The sequence below is a fragment of the Anabrus simplex genome, chromosome 3, assembly GCF_040414725.1.
Source record: "Anabrus simplex isolate iqAnaSimp1 chromosome 3, ASM4041472v1, whole genome shotgun sequence".
NCBI lineage: Eukaryota > Metazoa > Arthropoda > Insecta > Orthoptera > Tettigoniidae > Anabrus > Anabrus simplex.
The window spans coordinates 350,303,889-350,325,471 of NC_090267.1; positions in this window are offsets into that span (position 1 = coordinate 350,303,889).

Here is a 21,583-nt window from a genome sequence, read left to right on the forward strand (position 1 = left end):
AGCATTTCTCGGCACCATTTCACTCGATGTGCCCGTTGTTCCTCTGAAAGTGAATGGGACACCCAAAGGGAACAAACCTTTCTAACATGGAGATACTCGTGTAGAATTGAATGAATAGCTGGCGCAGGGATGTGGTGGATCTCTTCCACCTGCCGATATGTCAACCGCCTCTCTTGCTGCGACATTTTCCTCACAGCTTCAATGTTTTCCTCAGTCACTGATTCAGACGGTCGCCCAGAACGAGGATCGTTTTCAACCCCAAAATTTCCCCTCTAGAATTCTTTGTGCCAGCGAAAAATTATTGTCCGATGTGGACAGTCTTTCCCCAGCACAAGAGTCATTTCCTCTAGGCACTGGTCAACAGTTAATCCACGAGCAAAATTGTAGCGGGTAATTGCGCGATATTCACCTTTAGACCACAGTGACATCTTAACTTGCTTTCAATCCCACTGCTTGGTAACAACTGGTGTGAAGGTCGCGCCTTGCTGTCTTCTAGACCGGTTTTCATCTCTCACCATAACAGGGGTGTCCAGACAATCGTTTTTGCGTATTGCAAAACTTTCCTAGGCCCTTTGTACTATCTACCACGAAGCGTCGACCGATGAAACTGTAAGTACATTGTTTAATCTGCCGTGGATATCAATTTGGAAGTATGTGCGATCGTGTGGTTGCAAAATATTCTTGAAAGATCTTTCTCGGGTAGACCTTTCCGCGAAAAACGCAGCCTTATAAAATGGTAATGTTGACTTTAGAGATTGTAGTGGCGCTACGATTGTTTGTATTTTTTTTTTTAAAAAAAATTTACAGCGGGGGAATGAATATGTTCACCGCACGCCACTGCCATAACCTTTGGTGGTGCTATTTAAGGATCCAACCAGCCTTCGGGCTGATGACCTAACAGACACACCTAAGAAATATGTTAGTTTTTTCTTTAATGATGTTTAAGATTCTAGAGAAATACAGTATGGTATGTAGATCACAGGTGGCTGGGCAACCAAATAGTGTGTCGGCTGTAACAGCACTTTCTGGCCTGGCAAGGAAAGCAACAGCAAACTACTAATTCCTCAAAAGCCCTCAAAAACAAACTTCAAAGTTATCCACCGTATGTTTTTAAAATTATTGTTTCAGGGTGCTTGTTATTTACCGTACGGTACGAAGTACGTCTCATTTCTTCTACAGTTGAATAAAGTGCTTGCTTTCTATGCTCGACGTTGCGAAGCCCAGTTAATCGGCATTTAAGACCTGATAGTCGAATGGCACAGTCTCTGTCTTCTCGCCAAAGCGGCCGCGTTTCGAATCTCGGCCAATGCAGGTGGAAGTTTTGGAATGAAAAGTCGCGTCCCTTTGGTTCGGATTCCATGTAAAAGTGGAGGACCGGAAGATATAATCACGATATCAACAGTCACATAAAGCTTGCTTACTTTAGTTAGCGCTTGGACCTAAGAGTGCTTATGTTTCTAGTACCGGTACCTGTTAAAATATAATAATAATAATAATAATAATAATAATAATAATAATAATAATAATAATAATAATAATAATAATGAAAACCTACAACCTGCTTTCCAGTCATTGACCGGGTCAGGGATGCAATGCATGAACCATATATAGGCTATTAGTACGATGGGGTCGCCACTCCCAAAGTGATTTATTAATGAGTGATAAATGCTACGAAATGATAATGGAGAGTGTTGCTGGAATGAAAGATGACAGGGAAAACCGGAGTACCCGGAGAAAAACCTGCTCCACAGCCGCTTTGTCCAGCACAAATCTCACATGGAGTGACCGGGATTTGAATCACGGTATCCAGCGGTGAGAGACTGACGCGCTGCCGTCTGAGGCACGGAGGCTCCAATAATAATAATAATAATAATAATAATAATAATAATAATAATAATAATAATCATCATCATCGTCGTCGTCGTCGTCGTCGTCGTCGTCGTCGAGTGCCTTACCTAAACCTGGACGTTGGCGACCAGTGACTACAATAAAAGTAGGCCAAGGGCGAATTATCATGCATCATGAGCCGGTCTTTGCATACGGTAGAGCACAGCCATTTTGATAGAGGGCGATCAGCTCTTTTCCGCTCCTCTTATGCTGTGGATGGAGGCGGTAGAATAACATCCACTGTATCCGCTGCCTGTAGTGAGAGGTGACTAAAAGGGACCCCAGGAGCTCTTAATTTGGGATCGACGGTATGACTGACCTATGTTTATTTCCGCACGCAGATATTGGCGATGCAAGTGGTAACCATGGTACTAATGTAGCGTGATCACCACTGAAGTTTGTTAGCTATGCATAAAAGATTTTGATCGGCTGAAATTCAGTTTTCAATATATTTAGATGGAAAGAATAATGTAGATTTAATATTTATATATATTATACCCTTGCAAATGCATTTAATAATAGTGATAGCAACACAGTAGAGTTGGGAGCGGAGCGGTTGTAGCGGTAGAGCCCACCACCGATCCCCTCCGCTTACAACTGCAAGTACTCGCGGAGGACCAGAGCACAGTGTAGCGCACGACACATGCTTAACAAGGGAAGGCCACGAAGTTCGGATGACGGATTATTTTCACAAACTTTGTACACTTTTAGTAGTCCATTAAGACAACAAAATGCGCAATTAGTAAGGCGTACTAATTAGGCGTTCTCGAGAAAATCGCAAGAGAAGATTCTGCGTCGAATATGCACCGGTGTGTTGAGATCACGAGCACGAGATGGCGACAGTCCAGTTGTTAGCATTCAAACTCCGAAATCGCTGGATCGCTGAATCGAGTCCCGCTGATCCTTTTGTTTTTCAACACTGGTCATATTTTTTCAAATATTCTTTCAAAGCGCGAGGTACCTTACCCGATTTCACCGTCAGGTATGATGGATGGTGGGGGTAGCGGTGATTGGGATTTCGCAAATCACGACAGGCATACATTGTCAGGAAAACTTTTTTTCTTTACGTTGCACCGACACAGATAGGTCTTATGGCGACGATGGGATAGGAAAGGCCAAGAAGTTTTAAGGAAGCGGCCGTGGTCTTAAGGTAGAGCCCCAGCATTTGCCTGGTGTGAAAATGGGAAACCACGGAAGACCATCTTCAGGCCTGCCGACAGTGGGATTCGAGCCCACTATCTCCCGGAAGCAAGCTCACAGCCGCGCGCCCCTAACCGCACGACCAACTCGCCCGGTCAGGAAAACTTTATGCATTCGGTCGTTTACTTGTAGATAATTATAAATATATGATGCAATGATCAAAATTAGCGTCCGCCTCTGTGGTATAGTGGTTAGTGTAATTAGCTGCCGCCGGGTCCGATTCCCGAAATTCGAAAAGTGGTACGAGCGCTGGAACAGGGTCCACTCAGGCTCGGGAGGTCAATTGAGCAGGGGGAGGGGGAATATACGATTCCCTCCTCAGCCATCCCCGAAGAGACTTTCCGTGGTTTCCCACTTCTCCTGCAGGTAAATGCCAGGATGGTACCTAACTTAAAGCCACGGCCATTTCCTTCTCTCTTCCTTGTCTAACTCTTCCAATCTTCCCACCCCCAACCAAGGCACCTGTTCAACATAGCGGATGGGACCGCCTGGGCGAGGTACTGGTCGTCCTTCCTAGTTGTATCCCACGATTCAAAGTCTCACGCTCCAGGACACTGCACTTGAGGCGGTAGAGGCAGGATCCCTCGCTGAGTCCGAGGGAAAAACCAACCCGGAGGGTAAACGGATTAAGAAAGGAAGAAAACAATTAGTAAAGAGCCAAATAACATAAAGTCAATAAAAATTCATCCGAATACACGCATTTTTTCAATACCTTTGAATTGTAATATATATGAAGGAATATGACCAGAGTTAAAAAACGATGAGCGGGACTCTATCCCGCGATTACGGAACTTGAAAGCTAACCACTCGACCGCCGCCATCTTGTGCAGATGAACGCAACGTCCCGGTACGTATTCGACGCGAAAACTTCTCTTGCGATTTTATGGAGAACGCCGAAGTGGTACGCCTTACTACTGTACTTGCACATTATGTTGTCTTAATGGACTTCTAAAAGTGTACAAAGTTTGAAGATGACCCATGTTCTGAGTTTCGTGGCCTCCCCTTCCTACCAGTATTCAGTCTGTGCTTATCAAATTTGCGTCCATATTTCCTCCACTTGTGTTTCGTAGATAATGCAAAGTATATTGGGTAATAACTGTGGTATTAGTTTGATATTTAATCCAATTATTAGATGGTATTCATATTTTAGAATATTTACAGAAATTTAAGTAATTTTTGTCCACCTCTGTGGTGTAGTGGTTAGTGTGATTAGCTGCCACCGGGTTCGATTCCCAAAATTTGAAAAGTGGTACGAGGGCTAGAACGGAGTCCATTCAGCCTCGGGAGGTCAACTGAGTAGAGGAAGGTTCGATTCCTTTCTCAGGCATTCTGGAAGTGGTTTTCCGTGGTTTCCCACTTCTCCAGGCAAATGCCGGGATGGTACCTAACTTAAGGCCAAGACCGCTTCCTTACCGCTTCCTCGTCTATCCCATTCAAACTTCCCAACCCCCACAAGGCCCCTGTTCAGCATAGCAGGTGAGGTCGCCTGGGCGAGGTACTGGTCATCCTCCCCAGTTGTATCCCCGATCCAGAGTCTGAAGCTCCACGACACTGCCCTTGAGGCGGTAGAGGTGGAATCCCTCGCTGAGTCCGAGGGAGTAACCGACCCTGGAAGGTAAACAGATGAAGAAAAGAAGAAGAATATATCTACATCTTAAAAACTTAGCAGTGTAAATGCGTGAAAATTGGTATTTGGAATCTCCTTTAAAAATAAACACATATTTTTTTATTTTCAAAAAATACACTTAAGGGAGTGACAAAGACCGAAAAAGTGGTGGAATTATTTTTATGAAGATACTCCCCTGCGAACCATGTGGCCTTGCCGCTCTAGGGAGGCTTGCGTGTCCCAATGAAGCAGATAGCCGAGCGCCGGTGCAACCATATCGGATGGGTATCTATTGAGAGACCAGACTAAGGAATGGTTCATCGAAAGGGGGGTAGCAGCCTTTTCGGAAGTTGCAAGGGCGGCAGTCTGGATGTTGACTGATAAGGCCTTGTAATAATACTCAACATGGCTTAGCTGTGTTGATACTGCTACACGGCTGAAGGCAACGGGAAACTACAGCCGTAACTAACTACCGAGGACATGCAGTTCTCTCTGTATGCATGATGTACTGATGATGGCTTCCTCCCGGGTAAAATATTCCGGAGGTAAACTAGTCCCCCATTCGGATCTCCGGGTGGGTACTACACGATAGTGGGCAACCATAAGGAGGATGGAGACTGACATTCTGCGATTCGGAGCGTGGAATGTTAGAAGTTTGAATCGCTGTGGTAAGTAAGAGAATCTGAAAAGGGAGATGGATAGACTAAAGTTAGATGTAGTTTAGTATAATTGAAGTACGTTGGCAGGAAGAGGAGGGTTTCTGGTCAGGCGACTACAGAATTATCAACACAAAATCAAACAGGAGAAATGCAGGAGTAGGTTTAATAATGAATAAGAAAATAGGGCAGCGGGTAAGCTACTACGACCAGGATAGTGAAAGGATTATGGTGGTCAAGATAGACACCAAGATAATGCCCACTACAATAGTGCAAGTCTATATGTCTATTAGTTCAGCGGATGATGAAAAAATCAAAATAATATATGAAGAGATAGAAGATTTAATACAATATGTAAAAGGTGATGAGAATCGAATTGTGATGGGAGATTGGAATGCAGTGGTAGGCCAAGGAGGAGAAGGTAATACAGTAGGAGAATTCTGATTGGGACAAAGGAATGAAAGAGGAAGCCGGCTAGTTGAATTCTGCACTGATCACAATTTATTAACACTTGGTCTAGACACCACAAACGATGGCTGTATAGGCTACACGGACGAGACCTGAAGACACTCGAAGGTGTCAAATAGACTTCATAATGATTAGGCAGATATTTAGAAACCAGGTGTTGGATTGCAATACTTTCCCAGGAGAAGACGTGGACTCTGACCACAACCTGTTGGTTATGAAATGCCATCTGAAGTTGAAGAAATTTAATAATGGAAGGAATACAAAGAGATGGTATCTAGACAAGTTGAAAGAAAATGTTTCAAGGAACATGTCACACAGGGACTAAGCGAAAAGGCTGAAGAAAACACAGTATAGGAAGTATGGACAGTCATGAAGAATGAGATAAGTAAGGCTGCTGAAGAAAAGTTAGGAAGAAAGGAAAGATCAACTCAGAAACAATGGATAACTCAAGAGATACTAGACCTGACTGAGGAACCACGAAAGTACAAGAATGTCCCAAATGAGGAGGGAAGAAAATACAGGCGATAAAAGAATGAAGTAGACAAAAAGTGCAGGACAGCTAAGGAAGAATGGCTGAAAGAGAAGTGCAAGGATGTTGAAGATTGTATGGCCCTAGGAAAAGTAGAAGCTGCATGTAGGAAAATCAAGGAAACCTTTCGAGAAAGGAAAACTAGGTGTATGAATATTAAACGTTCAGATGGCAAACCACTCTACGGAAAGAAGACAAGGCAGAAAGATGGCAGGAACATATCCAACAGTTGTATCAAGGAAAATAAGTAGATGACAGTGTTCTGGAACAAGAAGAGGCTGTTGATGCTTATGAAATGGGAGACCCAATTTTGAGGTCAGGATTCGACAGAGCTTTGAGAGTCCTAAGTAGGAACAAGGCATCGTGAATTGATGACGTGCCCTCAGAATTACTGACTGCCTTAGGAGAAACCAGCATGGAGAGTGCGTAAAATGTGTGGTACAGGAGAAGAGCCATCCGATTTTCGGCAGAATGTTGTTATACCTATTCCCAAGAAAACCGGTGCTGACAAGTGTGAAAACTACCGCACCATTAGTTTAGTATCTCACGCCTGAAAATTTTTACCACGTATTATTTACAAAAGAATGGAAATACAAGTTGAAACTGAGTTGGGAGAAAATCATTTTGGCTTAAGAAGAAATGTGGGAACACCTGAAGCAATCCTGACTTTACGTCTTACGCCTTTACGTCTTACAGGACTGAATAAAGGGTCAGTCGGCTGTTAGTCGGCGATGGGGCGTCACCTTCTTGCTACTTAACGTCATGTCGAGGCTTCATCATCGGGTGCGTAGGACTCCCTGGTCGGGGGAAGGGAGTTCGCCGAGCACCGTATAGTGTGGTCCCCCACGCCTGCGGCTAGAGAGTTCGTCACGTACGCACCCGCACCAGCACTTCACTCAGCCCTCTGAGACTACTGGGCGTCTTTCCAGCCCGGAGCCGACTTGGACCCGCCACTGCCGGACCCTTGACCTCTCCATCCACAGGAAATGAGATTGAGATCTGCTCTTTGGGACGTCCTAGACGATGACGTGGAGGAACGTGACGACTCCCGCTCGGGCGCACCCAAGTACCAGGAAGACGACGGCGATCCCGCGTCTTCTCAGGGTGAGGACGATATCGATTGACACCTGGACAGCCAGGCGGACTGGAGCGGCCCCTGGCTCCGTCCTCGCCCTCCGCCGGAGCCACCTCCGGATCATCATCTACCCGGCAGACCACGTGCTACTCGACATCCGCTTCCGGAGCACTACGTCTCTGTTGCTGTGCCGGCTGATGCTCCAGTCCCGTACCTCGACACCGCAATTGGTAACTACGCTACTCGTCTCTTCGCTCGGGAATCCCACCTGCCACGGCCTGCACACGCGCCGACCATCTTCCGGGTTACGAAGCCATCCGCTATGATGGACCAGGCCGTGGACGTCCTCCTCTCTGCTGGAATCATCGAACGGGGTGAGTGCTCTTCAGCCTTTCTCCTGTTCCTCGTCCCCAAGGATCCAGCGGCCGCGCGGGTCATATATAACCTTAGCGCCTGGACCCCCTACATCGATCATCCCTCATTTTCTCTCCGCGGCCCAGTGCAGGCGTTAACTTCGATTCCGCCCCACCACCTGGCCTGCAAGCTTGACTTACGGTCCGCGTTTTACCAGATCCTTATCTCCCGCGATACCCGGCACCCGTATGGTATACTCTACCGCGGGCGCCGGTATCGTTGGACCCGCCTGCCGATGGGGCATAGCCTGGCCCCATCCATCATGCAACGCTGGGCCACCGCCGTGCAGCAACTTCTGTTCCAGGAGTTCGGCGTCCAGATGATCACCTATCTGGACGACTAGCTCATACACAGTTCCGATCTGACATCAGCTCTCATGCTGCAGATCGACACCTTCATGATTCACGTCCTTGGCATCACTATCAACTATGCCAAATCACTGCTGCACCCGACCCCCATCTTGAAGTACTTCGGCGTCACAATCGACATCCCGAGTCAGGAGGTAACCATGCACTATGCGACACAGCAGCGCGCCCCCTCCCTCGTGCGCACGCTGCCTGACTTGTCCCCTTATAAGCTCCAGCGGGCGTCGGGTTACCTCTCCTGGCTCGACTGGGTCATGGGTTGGGCCGTCTTCCTGTCCCGGCACGTTGCCGCAGGAGAATTCTTCTGGGTACGAAAGCTCCTCACTCCCCATTTTGTCGCCACACCTCGCCAGATGTCCTACGGACGTCGCCAGCTAGCTATCTTCACCAATGCGACCCCTCGGTCGGTGGCGGCCGTCTGCCCAGCCTTCAACTGCACCTAGGCGCGGGCCTTCCAGAACGCCTACAGGATCAATGTTGCGGATACGGCAGCTGCCGTTGTGGGTTTGCACCATCTTTTACACGATTTTGATTTGTTTGCTTATGACCATGTCTTAGTGTATACAGACAGCTCCGTCGCTCGGTACTCCTTGCGGTCCGGACGCGGGGCTGTTCTGCATGATAATCCATTTACATTTGATCTGTATGTACAAATTCTGAATAAAGTAGCACCAGGGTGCGAAATCGGAAAAACATGGTGGGGGGAGAAGGATTGTAGTGCTTAACTATTAGTGTTTTATTTCAAACATTACATAGGGGTATATAAATCCCTTCTAAGTAAATTATCCCCTCCACCTTAAACATGTAAATTTAAAATTTAAAATTTTAGTTTGAATGCTGTTGTTATAAAAAGAATGATGTTCAATGGAAAATTATTCCTGGTTTTTTTATGGAGTTGCCAGAATGAAATATGAAAAGTAGGCTGCATGTGCGGACTTGCCACCGCTGCGTTTTTTTTTATTGTTTAAGGTCTGGCATTCATCCTATTATTTATATCTTATGAGTATTACTGTTGATGTTTTTATGAAAATATGCAGAGTAAAATACATTGAATTCAGTAATATATGTGTTACATTTTTCTCGTTTTATAATGAAATAATCCTCCCTGGAAAATATTAGTGGGGGGGAACCTCTAAGATAAAATCACCGGTGGGCGGGGAACCCTCCCTCCCCCCCCCGCGATTTCGCACCCTGAGTAGCACGGAGGGGCTTACGTCTCTCGTGGCACCCCATCGCCTCGACCGACAATCCAGCGGACGCACCCTCCCGGGAAGTGCTGTCTTGAGTACACGCGAGCCTCGGACCTCTATAAATACGAGGCTCGCTCCAGGAGGGTCGTCAGTCGACTGTTGGTCGGCGATGGGGCGTCACCTTCTTCACATTATCGAATGCCGTCTCTAGATCTACGAACACCATGTATGTATGGTTGTCTTTCTGGCAAGAAGACCTCTGCTCTCCCGTCACCAGCGAACTGCTCGCCGGGCGGTCTCCCCTCCGGGTTATATGGCCGAAGATAGACCGCGTGTACCACCATCGACGGAACCTCATGGATCCGTCGCGGCAGCAAGGGCGAGATCCGCGGGCGACCGGAGAGCAGAAGCGAGTAATTCCCCGAAGGGCAACCTCGGCCGACCCCTCGGCGTTGGGTACTCCCCAGTCCCAAAGCTGAGACTCGGTCCGAATCCGCCATCCGGGTGGATCCTCAAATACTTTATTGCTCTTAATTACATAATGGGGCCAAAGGCGAAACAATTACAATCGAGACAACACTTTAGATACAAAAAAGAACAAGCGCCGCATAAGCAACTACAAAACAAAGTATACAACAAATAATACCCGACGATACTGCTGAAGCTGCTGAGTCCTTGCGGGAGGCAGGCCCGAAGAGCCGCAAATAGGTGGCGCCTCGTGCGCCGCGGCCCCTGCCGCGCCGAGCCGTGCCGCGGCTGACCATAGGTGTCCTGGTGGGCGGCTGGAATTGGAAGCCTGGGGGCAAATTCACAAGGTCGTCCCCAGTAGCGTTGGCATGTTGGATGGCGATATTCCAACCCTTGGTGAGTGCTATGTAGAGGACCGACGCTCGCGTATAAAAATACTGGCGTTGGGAGTCATCCATCCGTTGCCAATTTGAGAGGGCCCAGAGGATGCCCTGGGCCTCATGCTGGTCGCACCCCAAGGGCGTCGCTGGAACTAATTGTTTTAGTACCTCTGCCAGACGAAACACTCTTTGCGGCTCGGGAACTGGTAGGCTGCTGGGGTACGATGTTGGAGCTAGGCTGCGCCAGGGGATGGTCTACTCGTCGTCCGACTCATCGAGGTCCTTCGGTGGTTTAGATCGGTAACTAGGCGCGGGAGATCGCTCACTGTCGGGTTGCTAACGCTGTTGCACTTGCTGGTGATCGAGATCACATACCGAGAAAGGAGAATTATCTACAATCTATACAGAAATCAGTCTGCAATGATAAGAATCAAGGGCTTTGAAAAATAGGCAGCAATTCAGAAAGGAGTGAGGCAAGGCTGCAATTTATCTCCTCTCCTTTTCAATAGAACAGGCGATAAAAGAAATCAAAGAGGAATTTTGAAAGGGTATCAAAGTTCAAGGAGAGGAAATCAAAACCCTGAGATTTTCCGATGATATTGTTATTTTATCTGACTCTGCAAAAGATCTGGAGAAATTGCTCAATGGTATGGCCAGAGTCTTGGGGAAGGAATACAAAATGAAAATAAATAAGTCTAAAACAAAAGTAATGGAGTGCGGTCGAACAAAATCAGGCGATGTAGGAAATATTCGATTAGGAAATGAAGTCTTAAAGGCAGTAGATGGCTGTTGTTACTTGGGTAGTTTTTTTTTTTTTTTTTTTTTTGCTAGGGGCTTTACGTCGCACCGACACAGATAGGTCTTATGGCGACGATGGGATAGGAAAGGCCTAGGAGTTGGAAGGAAGCGGCCGTGGCCTTAATTAGGGTACAGCCCCAGCATTTGCCTGGTGTGAAAATGGGAAACCACGGAAAACCATCTTCAGGGCTGCCGATAGTGGGATTCGAACCTACTATCTCCCGGATGCAAGCTCACAGCCGCGCGCCTCTACACGCACGGCCAACTCGCCCGGTACTTGGGTAGTAAAATGACTAATGGTGGTAGAAGTAAGGAGGACATAAAATGCAGATTAGCGCAAGTAAGGAAGAGCTTTCTTAAGAAAAGAAGTTTGTTCACCTCGAACATTGATATAGTAATTAGAAAGATGTTTTTGAAGATTTTTGTCTGGAGTGTGGCATTGTATGGAAGTGAAACATGGACGATAACTAGCTCAGAAAAAAGGGAATAGAAGCTTTTGAAATGTGGTGTTACAGAAGAATACTGAAGGTGAGATAGGTAGTTAGAATCACGAATGAAGAGATACTGAATTGAATTGGTGAGAGGAGATCGATTTGGCTAAATTTGACCAGAAGAAGAGATATAATGATAGGGCACATCTTAAGACACCCAGGTCTTGTACAGTTGGTTTTTGAGGGAAGTGTAGGTGGTAAGAATGGTAGGGGTAAACCAAGGTACGCATATGCCAAGCAGATTAGAGCAGATATAGAATGTAGTATTTATGTAGAAATGAAAAGGTTAGCACAGGATAGGGTGGCATGGAGAGGTTCATCAAACCAGACTATGGACTGAAGGCTCAAAAAACAACAACAGCTGAATTATTATTGAAATTAAAAGTAATAAGCGAGAACTCAAGCTTGTACATATATTAACATTACGTTAAATTGAACATGTTATTTATGATTGCTTCTGATATAATGTGAGAGAGGATCATTTTATGTAGCTATGTGTAAGGGAATATTTAGATTTTATGGGGCATGAATCTCGACTCTTGGGTAGATGAAAGCTTCGATACGGCCTGTATATCACGAAGGAAGTACTCTGAATCTGTCTGTCTGTTAGGTCTTCAGCCCAGAGGCTGGTTGGATCCCCAAATAGCACCACCAAAGGCAATGCAGTTATAGGGAAACTGCAAAAACCAATGGCAGAGCCCAAATGAGGCGTACTAGGCAAGACGAGGAGTGAGGTAGTTTGCCATTGCTTTCCTCACTGTACGAGAAAGTGTTACTGCAGCACGACTGATCCTATGAGCAACACCTTTCGTAACACTCAGACACTAGTTGTGCTCCAAATGTCATTACTCAGCACCACTCATACCCCAGCAGCTTCCATATTGTCACAGCCATGGATGAGACTGGGACTTCGGTGGAAGCTACACTTTGCTCTGGCCCGTGCCAGAGATGGATACAAAAATACTGCATCCATCAAGGAATGGCAACAGGCGGCGTACTCTGAATAACTAGAAATAATATTACGGTTCAGTTTTTGGAAGCTTGGTATGTCGGACTTGTTTCTAAGGAAACGTACACACGTATAATTGTTACAAGAAACGTATTAATGTATGAGGAAATGGCAGCTTGTAATACATGCGATGCATTGTAATCACTGATCATTGAGCGTGATGCACCATCTACAGGATTGATGCAGTAACACTACTACAGAATTTGATATATGTGCCCAGAATAGAATGCGAGAGCAGAAGTTTTGCAGCCCAATTCAACAATCCTCCGGAAGGAAACAGTATAATATACGAGAGAAACTCAATTCCTTTTTTTACGACCTTATTCCCCAGTGTACCGTAAAATAATTTTAAGATCTTGTAGGAAATAGTAGGATTGGAAGAAGCCTCCATTCTGCTCTATAGTCACAACACATTATGTGCACAGTCAACACCAAGGCACGACAGAAACATACCATTGTTGAACAGATTGCTTACTGTGCAGTCCGCATTCAGTTAATATAAGAAGGGTAGGAAAGATTTCCCCTATTCCCCGTTCACACAGCACGCGTCCGTAAGGATTCCGGGGGCGATCAAGCGTGCTGATTTTATGGATGGTTGCCACGGGTGATGGCGGGGAGGGGCCATCACTACGGGGAAGCCTGCTGCGATCGCAGCTGGTACTCCCACTGTACTCGTTAATATCGTCGTGGTGACAGCCGAACTAGACACGAGGTCACTGATCCTCAGAACAGGGATTTTCTCTGTTTGGGGATTCAGTTCCGAGTGTCGAGAACGACTGAAACTTCGGGGATATTAACAAATACGTGTGATGAGATGCGCGTCCGAAAGGATTCCGGAGGCGACAAAGCGCATCGACTTACTGGATGGTCGCCACGGGTGATGGCGGGGAGGGGCCATCACTTCTACTTTAGCCTACAAGGAATACTTTGTAGGCTAAGCTTCTACGAAGGCTTCCTGCGTTAGGTCAAGGAAGCAAGACACCCTCATCGTATTTGGTGGTGTCCTTGAGGTGACAGCCGAACTAAAGACGAGGTCAAGGACTGCTGATATGTTTTGAGGATCAGTCCGAGACCGAGAGTCGCGGGAACGACTGAAGCCTCGGAGGCATCAACAATTAAGTGTTGGGTACGGTGCACGTCCGAAAGGAGACAAAGCGCCCCCCCCCCCCCCTTCCCCCATGCGTAAGGTCGTGGACGACCTTCACAATGAAGACAGATAGCCTATCAGGGTACCTTTCTTTGATAGCTTCCACGTAGATCTGTTGAAAGGTGTTATATAAAAATTTTCTTCACTGCTTTTCTCTGATCTAGTTGTTGTTGCTGCTGCTGCTCTTCGTGGATTTATCACATATTACCTATGCGACAGATGGACTTAGAAGTTCTACTTACTATCTGACGAGAGAGAAGAAACGTGCTGTGAATCGACAAAATGACGCATGTTCAGTTGCTGTGAAGAGTTTAAATTGAAAATTTTGGAATCAATGGATGGTCATGAAATCTATGTGTGGACAATTTTGTCTATCCCTATGATATTCGCTAAATATAATTCAACTTCACTGTTCTTAATTGCAGTATTCTTTAATATTCAATCAAATATAGAAGGCTGTCTGTATTTCCCGTAGCTGATGGGTTATAGAAAAACTCACAACCATAGTGTTAGCAGGAAATTTAAGATAACCCATCTCCCATAATCTCGAAAACCATAGATCCGGGAGAGCGTATTGCTTACTTTAATCTTAATTTGTGATATATGCATTGTTCATGGTGTGGGTTACTGCAGACACGTCCTAGTTTGTGAACCATGGGCAGCAGCTGAGTGGCCTAGTAAGTGGTCCTGAGAGTTCAGTTTCTATGGAATGGAAGTGGGCATCTCGGACATATTCTGAGTCATGGCCCTCCTTGCGCTCAGGCGGCTAGGACTATGCAATCAACCGGTGGTCCCTAACCCGTTAAAGAAGAGATCCTCACTTGAACTATGTGTAAGTAAGGGTAGCATCCTGCTTCACAGAATTTTTCATCGAGCATGCTCAGAACATTTTAAGCAAGCCTCGGACTTATAGAAGTAACGGGTCCCACTCCCATTTGACAGGCGAGGGACTCCTTTGAAACAACTTGGCGAACGAAATGGAATTGGCTGGGGGGCTAACAATATCAATGGGGTTTATGGAAGAAAGAAAGTAGAACTGGCTGAGTCAGCAAAGAGGATGCATCTGGATGTGTTGGGGGAGATAACGAGGAGGAGATACGATATTATAAAGTGTTCTTGACGGGTGTTAAAAAGGGAAGGGCAGAGTGTGGGGTAGGACTGTTAATCAGGAATACTATTGCACGTGAAATGCTTTCTGTTAGGCACATAAATGAGCGAATGATGTGGGTAGATTTGGAGTTTGCATAAAGTTAGGACGAGAATTGATTTGTCTATTCACCATGTGAGGGTGCAGATGAAGATGAAATTGACAAGTTTTATAAAGCATTGAGTGACATCGTAGTCAGGGTCAACAGCAACGATAGGATAGTGCTAATAGGCGATTTCAATGCGAGAGTTAGAAATAGAATAGAGAATCTCCAGGACGAGGAAATTAGACAGAAGTATATGGATATGATTAGTGAAAAGTTCCAAACAGTAGACAGTAAGCAGTTTCAAGATGTAGAAAGAGAATGGGTGGCATTCAGGGATACTGTAGTAGAAACAACAAGATAATGCCTAGGAACAACTGTGTATAAGAATGGGAAAAAGCAAGGATTGATAAAGTGAGAGCAGCTTGTAAACGTAAAAAGGAGGCTTATAGAAATGGCTCCAAACAAGGACTAAAGCAGACAGGGAATTATATGTAAAGGAAAGAAACAGCGTGAAATAAATAGTTGTTGAATCCAAGAAGAAGTCGTGGGAAGATTGTGATAATACTTGGAAAGACTAAACAAGCAGCAGGGAAACTTTTCTGGACATCAATAAAGAATCTTAGGAAAAAGGAAATGAACAGTGTTTTGGGTAAATCAGGTGAATTCATAATAGATACCAAGGAATCACTGGAGAGGTAGAAGGAATATTCTAAAAATCTTCTCAACGTAAAATGGTATCTTCCTTGTGATGTTGCAAACAACTAAGCTCGTGGGGAGGAGGACAATGATGTTGGTGAAATTACACTTGATAAATTGGAAAGGATGGCAAATAAACTCCATTGTCATAAAGCAGCAGGAATAATGAAATTAGACCTGGAATGGTGAAGTATAGTGGGAAGGCAGGGATAAAATGGCTTCATAGAGTAATAAGATCAGCATGGAGTGTTAGTAAGGTACCTTCAGATTGGACAAAAGCAGTAATTGCACCTATCTATAAGCAAGGGAACATGAAGGATTGCAACAACTATCGAAGTATCTCATGAATCAGTATACTAGGCAAAGTTTTCACTGGCATCTTGGAAGGGAGGGTGCGATCAGTGGTTGAGAGGAAGTTGGATGAAAACCAAAGAGGATCAGATTTTCAGTATGCGGCAGGTAACTGAAAAATGCTACAAGAGGAATAGACAGTTATGTTTATGTTTCGTAGATCTAGAGAAGGCATATGACAGAGTACCGAGGGTAAAGATATTCGCAATACTGGGGGACACTAGGATTAAGGGTAGATTATTAAAATCAATCAAAGGCATTTATGTTGACAATTGGGCTGTAGTGAGACTTGACAGTAGAATGAGTTCTTGGTTCAAGGTACTTACAGGGGTTAGACAAGGCTGTAATCTTTCACCTTTATTGTTCATAGTTTACATGGATCATCTGCTGAAAGGTATGAAGTGGTAGGAAGGGATTCAGTTAGGTGAAAATGTAGTAAACAGTCTAATCTATGCTGACGACCTGGTCTTAATGGCAGATTGTGCCGAAAGCCCGCAGTCTAATATCTTGGAACTTGAAAATGGATGCAATGAGTACGGTACGAAAATTAGTTTTGAGACTAAATTGATGTCAGTAGGTAAGAAATCCAAGAGAACTGAATGCAAGATTGGGAATACAAAGGTGGAAGAGATAGATAATTTCAAGTATTTAGGATGTGTATTTTCCCAGGATGGTAGTGCACTAAGTGATATTGATTCAAGGTGCAGTAAAGCTAGTGCAGCAAGCTTTCAGTTGTGATCAACAGTATTCTGTAAGAAGGAAGTCAGCTACCGGACTAAACTATCTTTACATAGGTCTGTTTTCAGGCCAACTTTGCTTTACGGGAGTGAAAGCTGAGGGGACTCAGGATATCCTATTCATAAGTCAGAATAAACAGACATGAAAGTAGCGAGAATGATTGCTGGTACAAACGGGCGAGAACAATGGCAGGAGGGTACTCGGATTGAGGAGATAAAGGATAAGTTAGGAATGAACTCGATGGATGAAGGTGTACGCATAAACCTGCTTCGGTGCTGGGGTCATGTGAGGCAAATGGAGGTTGATAGGTTATCTAGGAGAATATTGGTCTCTGTTATGGAGAGTAAGAGGGGTAGAGAGAGACCAAGACGACGACTCTGTTTCAAACGATTTAAGAGATATAGAACTAAACGAGGCCACATAACTAGTTACAAATAGAGGATTGTGGTGGTGATTAGTAAATTCACAGAGGCTTGCAGACTGAATGCTGAAAGGCATAACAGTCTATAATGAAGATGTACGTACGTATGTTTCGATACATGCAGTTTACAAAACTGAATATAGTATAACTGAAAAACATGTAGTAAAACCACAAATAAAGAATAAGATGTCCGGAAGATATCATGGATCAAAATTTAACCTTTGTACTCGATTTAGATATTGAACAGAGGAAGAATGGCCTGAAAAGTGTTTGAACCGCAGTTGAAACAGATGACTATCGAATCCCTACATCGACATGTCAGCCTAACACGTGTTCACCAATGAAACTCCTACTAAACAACAGCTCTCCGTTACCGTCAAAACCACCTCCTTATACATGTGCTTGGCCAGGCTTCTAGAAATTACATTACAAAATATACCTTCGAGAAAATTCTAGAGTGCGTAATACATAGGTTATAATGTGCAGAATATTCTCAATCGCTCTAGTGTCTATACCATTCTGGAAGTTACAGTGTGTTTCACAATTATGGATTACAATTTATATATACAGGTAAGAATACATTATAATATTAATTAACAGGTATTTACGTTAACGGAACTGATATAAATGTCTATGTCTAACACATTTTTCATGATATAACCTCACACACAATACGATCATCCGACTACGTAAATAATATTAATACTAATACTTTCATGACAACCGTACAGAAAATACAATCATTCAACTATGTAAATAATAATAATAATAATAATAATAATAATAATAATAATAATAATAATAATAATAATTCGAGCTCGATATCAGCATTAGTTACCCATGGGTGAGAGAACATTGTTTTCAAGTTATATCTGTTATCGCACTTGCGTCACAATTTACTACTCCACATTCCCCTGATAATGATGAATAATTTTACTATTCTTCCCGGATGCATCCACTCTCTGTTCTATAACCTTACAATAGTGTACAGCGTATTTTCGTTACCAATTTCTCTCATATCCTCCTCATCTATAAATTGATCTCTTATTTCCCTTGTCTCTAAACAATCTTTTATAAGCTGAGCCTATCCTGTTTCTTCAGAACATAGTAAATATTTATTTTCATCTTTATTTTGTCTGTATGCCTTATTTTTGTACCCTCATTAACCACCATATAATGCCCCTCATTTCCTTATTTGTTATATTATCTATATTTGTCCTCATTCTCCAAATTACTTTACAAAAATCCTCTCGTGACCTCTTATTTTTACACGGTGAAGCAATTTGTTGCTTTTCAATATCATTACCTCTTAGATCTATCTCTTTTTTTTTTTTTACATATTCTTAGCTGTTCTATTCAATCCCTTTCCCAGTAGTTTCCCATTCCTATAATTTCCAAATTATTCCGTCCCCATCCATCCAATATCCTTGGTTCTGATATTTCATTTGGTGTTGTAGGCTATCTGTAACACTTCGCCACCTGATCCCAACTTCAGTCTTAGCCAATATTTGATTATCTTTTTAACAATATATACCTGCAGACTTACATCATTGCGCATCATTCTCACTCCACAGTTAGCTGTACAACTGGGCAGTTCCATTTATTTTAGTAAATCTACTCGTAATTGCATCAAGTGTAAAAACTCTGCCTTCAACTCACCAGATCTCTGCTCCGTACAATACCCTAGATTTAATTAGAGCATTCTTTAAATGTTTTATCTCTTATTTCCCTTGCCTCTGAACAATCTTTTATAAGGTGAGCCCATATCTTTTCTTCAGAAATATTTTTATACACTCTGTAATCAGTGTTGGGCATCTTTTTATCCGAAATGTTAATAGCTGTCAGTGAATTAGTTTAGTTCCTTTTATTTGTTCTGACCATTTTACATTTCAACTTAACATCATACTCAAATATTCTACTTTCTTGACAACTTCTAATCTCGTCTCACTCATCCACCATTTTTCATTCTTTGACAATTTATATCCTTTTTTGGTTTTCTGTACATTCATTATTAATTCCACTCTTTACAATAATTTACCACTTCATTTATACTTACCTGCATGCTAGCGGAAGTCAATATGAGCAGAAGGATGTCATCCGCAAAAATGAGACCTGAAATATCCTGATTCTCATGACTTAGGTAAACCCCTGTCTCGAAGTCTTTCGATTGAAAAAATATCATTCAACTATTTAAATAACGTTATAGGGGGTCCGATGTTTTTAATTTCCTTTATTTTGATAATTTTTCGGTTATTTATCCGTTTTAGGTCAACTCAAGACCATATCAGTGGTTTTTAGCTTGTCTGTCTGTCTGTCTGTCTGTCTGTCTGTCTGTCTGTCTGTCTGTCTGTCTGGCTGTCTGTCTGTCTGTCTGTCTGTCTGGCTGTTCCACCATCACGGCAAAACGGCTGGATAGATCTCGACCAAACTTCCCATTTAGAGTATACTCATTCAGGAGCTAGTTTTAATATGCATATGATTTTAAAATCCCTGGGGGTTTATCGAGAGATCAAAGAGTTATTCACCGAGCTCGATAGCTGCAGTCGCTTAAGTGCGGCCAGTATCCAGTATTCGGGATTTAGTAGGTTCGAATCCCACTGTCGGCAGCCCTGAAAATGGTTTTCCGTGGTTTCCCATTTTCACACCAGGCAAATGCTGGGGCTGTACCTTGATTAAGGCCACGGCCGCTTCCTTCCCACTCTTGGCCCTTTCCTGTCCCATCGTCGCCATAAGACCTATCTGTGTCGGTGCGACGTAAAGCAACTAGCAACCAAAGAGTTATTCGATATTTTCTCATACACTATTGATTTTCTGGAAAATCTGCAGACTACATGTGAAACGTCATTTCATTTTAAATATTTTTTGTTATGTACATAATTTCGCTTACTCTTCAAATGACGGAGAAAATTACTATATTCTTCGGGTTCCGCGCTCTGTCGCAGTCCGACAACGAACCTATCGGTTACCACGGCAACGTCTTTGGCTGCTTGCCAGCAGGAGAGTAACGTAATGCCTTTTTTGTCATCATTCCTTTAAGCTCGTGGTTTTTCGTTGGGTAGAAGACGAGAGACAATCATTTTCGAATAGCATCAAGGGCGGCTGTCAATATTTCAACAGTACCGCAGAGTGTAGCCCATTGGCACAAACAGTGGCCATATGCGAGCCGAAGCCGAAGTTTATGATTCTAGATGCCACATAAGTATGCGAAAAACAAAGCAATGTGTGAAAACTGTATCCAAATTTCACCCCATTAATAGTTTCTAACTCGAACACATATGTAGAGGAGATACGAGAAAATATGATATGGGGACCTCCACGTGGTGTTTCTCGGATAACGGTAAGAGATATACAGTTTAATAAAATCTTACTCTCTGCGTGTACAGTAATTTACGTAGCAATCCGTATACAATGTAGAATACCGTAGCGAAGCACGGGTACATTTGCTAGTTAAGACTAGCACTGTCGATTAGTTATTATATAGTACATCTTATCAATTTTCTAGATTATCTGATAAATAATAATAATAATAATAATAATAATAATAATAATAATAATAATAATAATAATAATAGCAAAACATTAATGAAGATATTTTTCAAATTCACATAAAAGTTCAATACCAACTTAACTGACCTAGGATATAGTTCTACATAACATAACATAACATAACATAACATAACATAACATAACATAACATAACATAACATAACATAACATAACATAACATAACATAACATAACATAACATAACATAACATAACATAACATAACACAACACAACACAACACAACACAACACAACACAACACAACACAACACAACACAACACAACACAACACAACACAACACAACACAACACAACACAACACAACACAACACAACACAACACAACATAACATAACATAACATAACACAGAATAGCATAACAACTGCACAGTATTTGTCATGGTAATGCTTTATATGAGAAAATACTTAAAATCGGCAATAAAATGTAAACACGCACAGTCAAAAGGGATTACAGAGTCTTGTATCTTTCATTCTAGAAGCTGACGCTGTCTATCATCAGCCGTCCTGTGTTTCATTCTTGTACACAAGGTGTTGGATCGCACAGAACTCGTGGCTCGAATAAGTTGATGAAAATCAAACTAGGCATATTTTCAATCACAAGACTATTCTTGGATGGCGTCATGATGACATTCAAAATGCTAAATCCCCTTTCACAGTCAGCAATAGTTATTGGCAATGTTGATATAGCCAACAAATTGTCTTTCACACATTTACCATTACTGTTCATGAAATACCCCAAGTCTTCACGAACCGTGTCGATGATGATTATGACAGCTAGGTCACCGGTCCCTAATGGTAAGAGGTGGAAGAAACGAAAATTAAAACTTCAAAATGTATCCAGTGACTAGAATCTAAAACGAATGATGATGAAGAAATGATAGTGAAACAAAAACAATCAGTGGATTAAATTCACAATACCTGAGTTACTGGGATGAC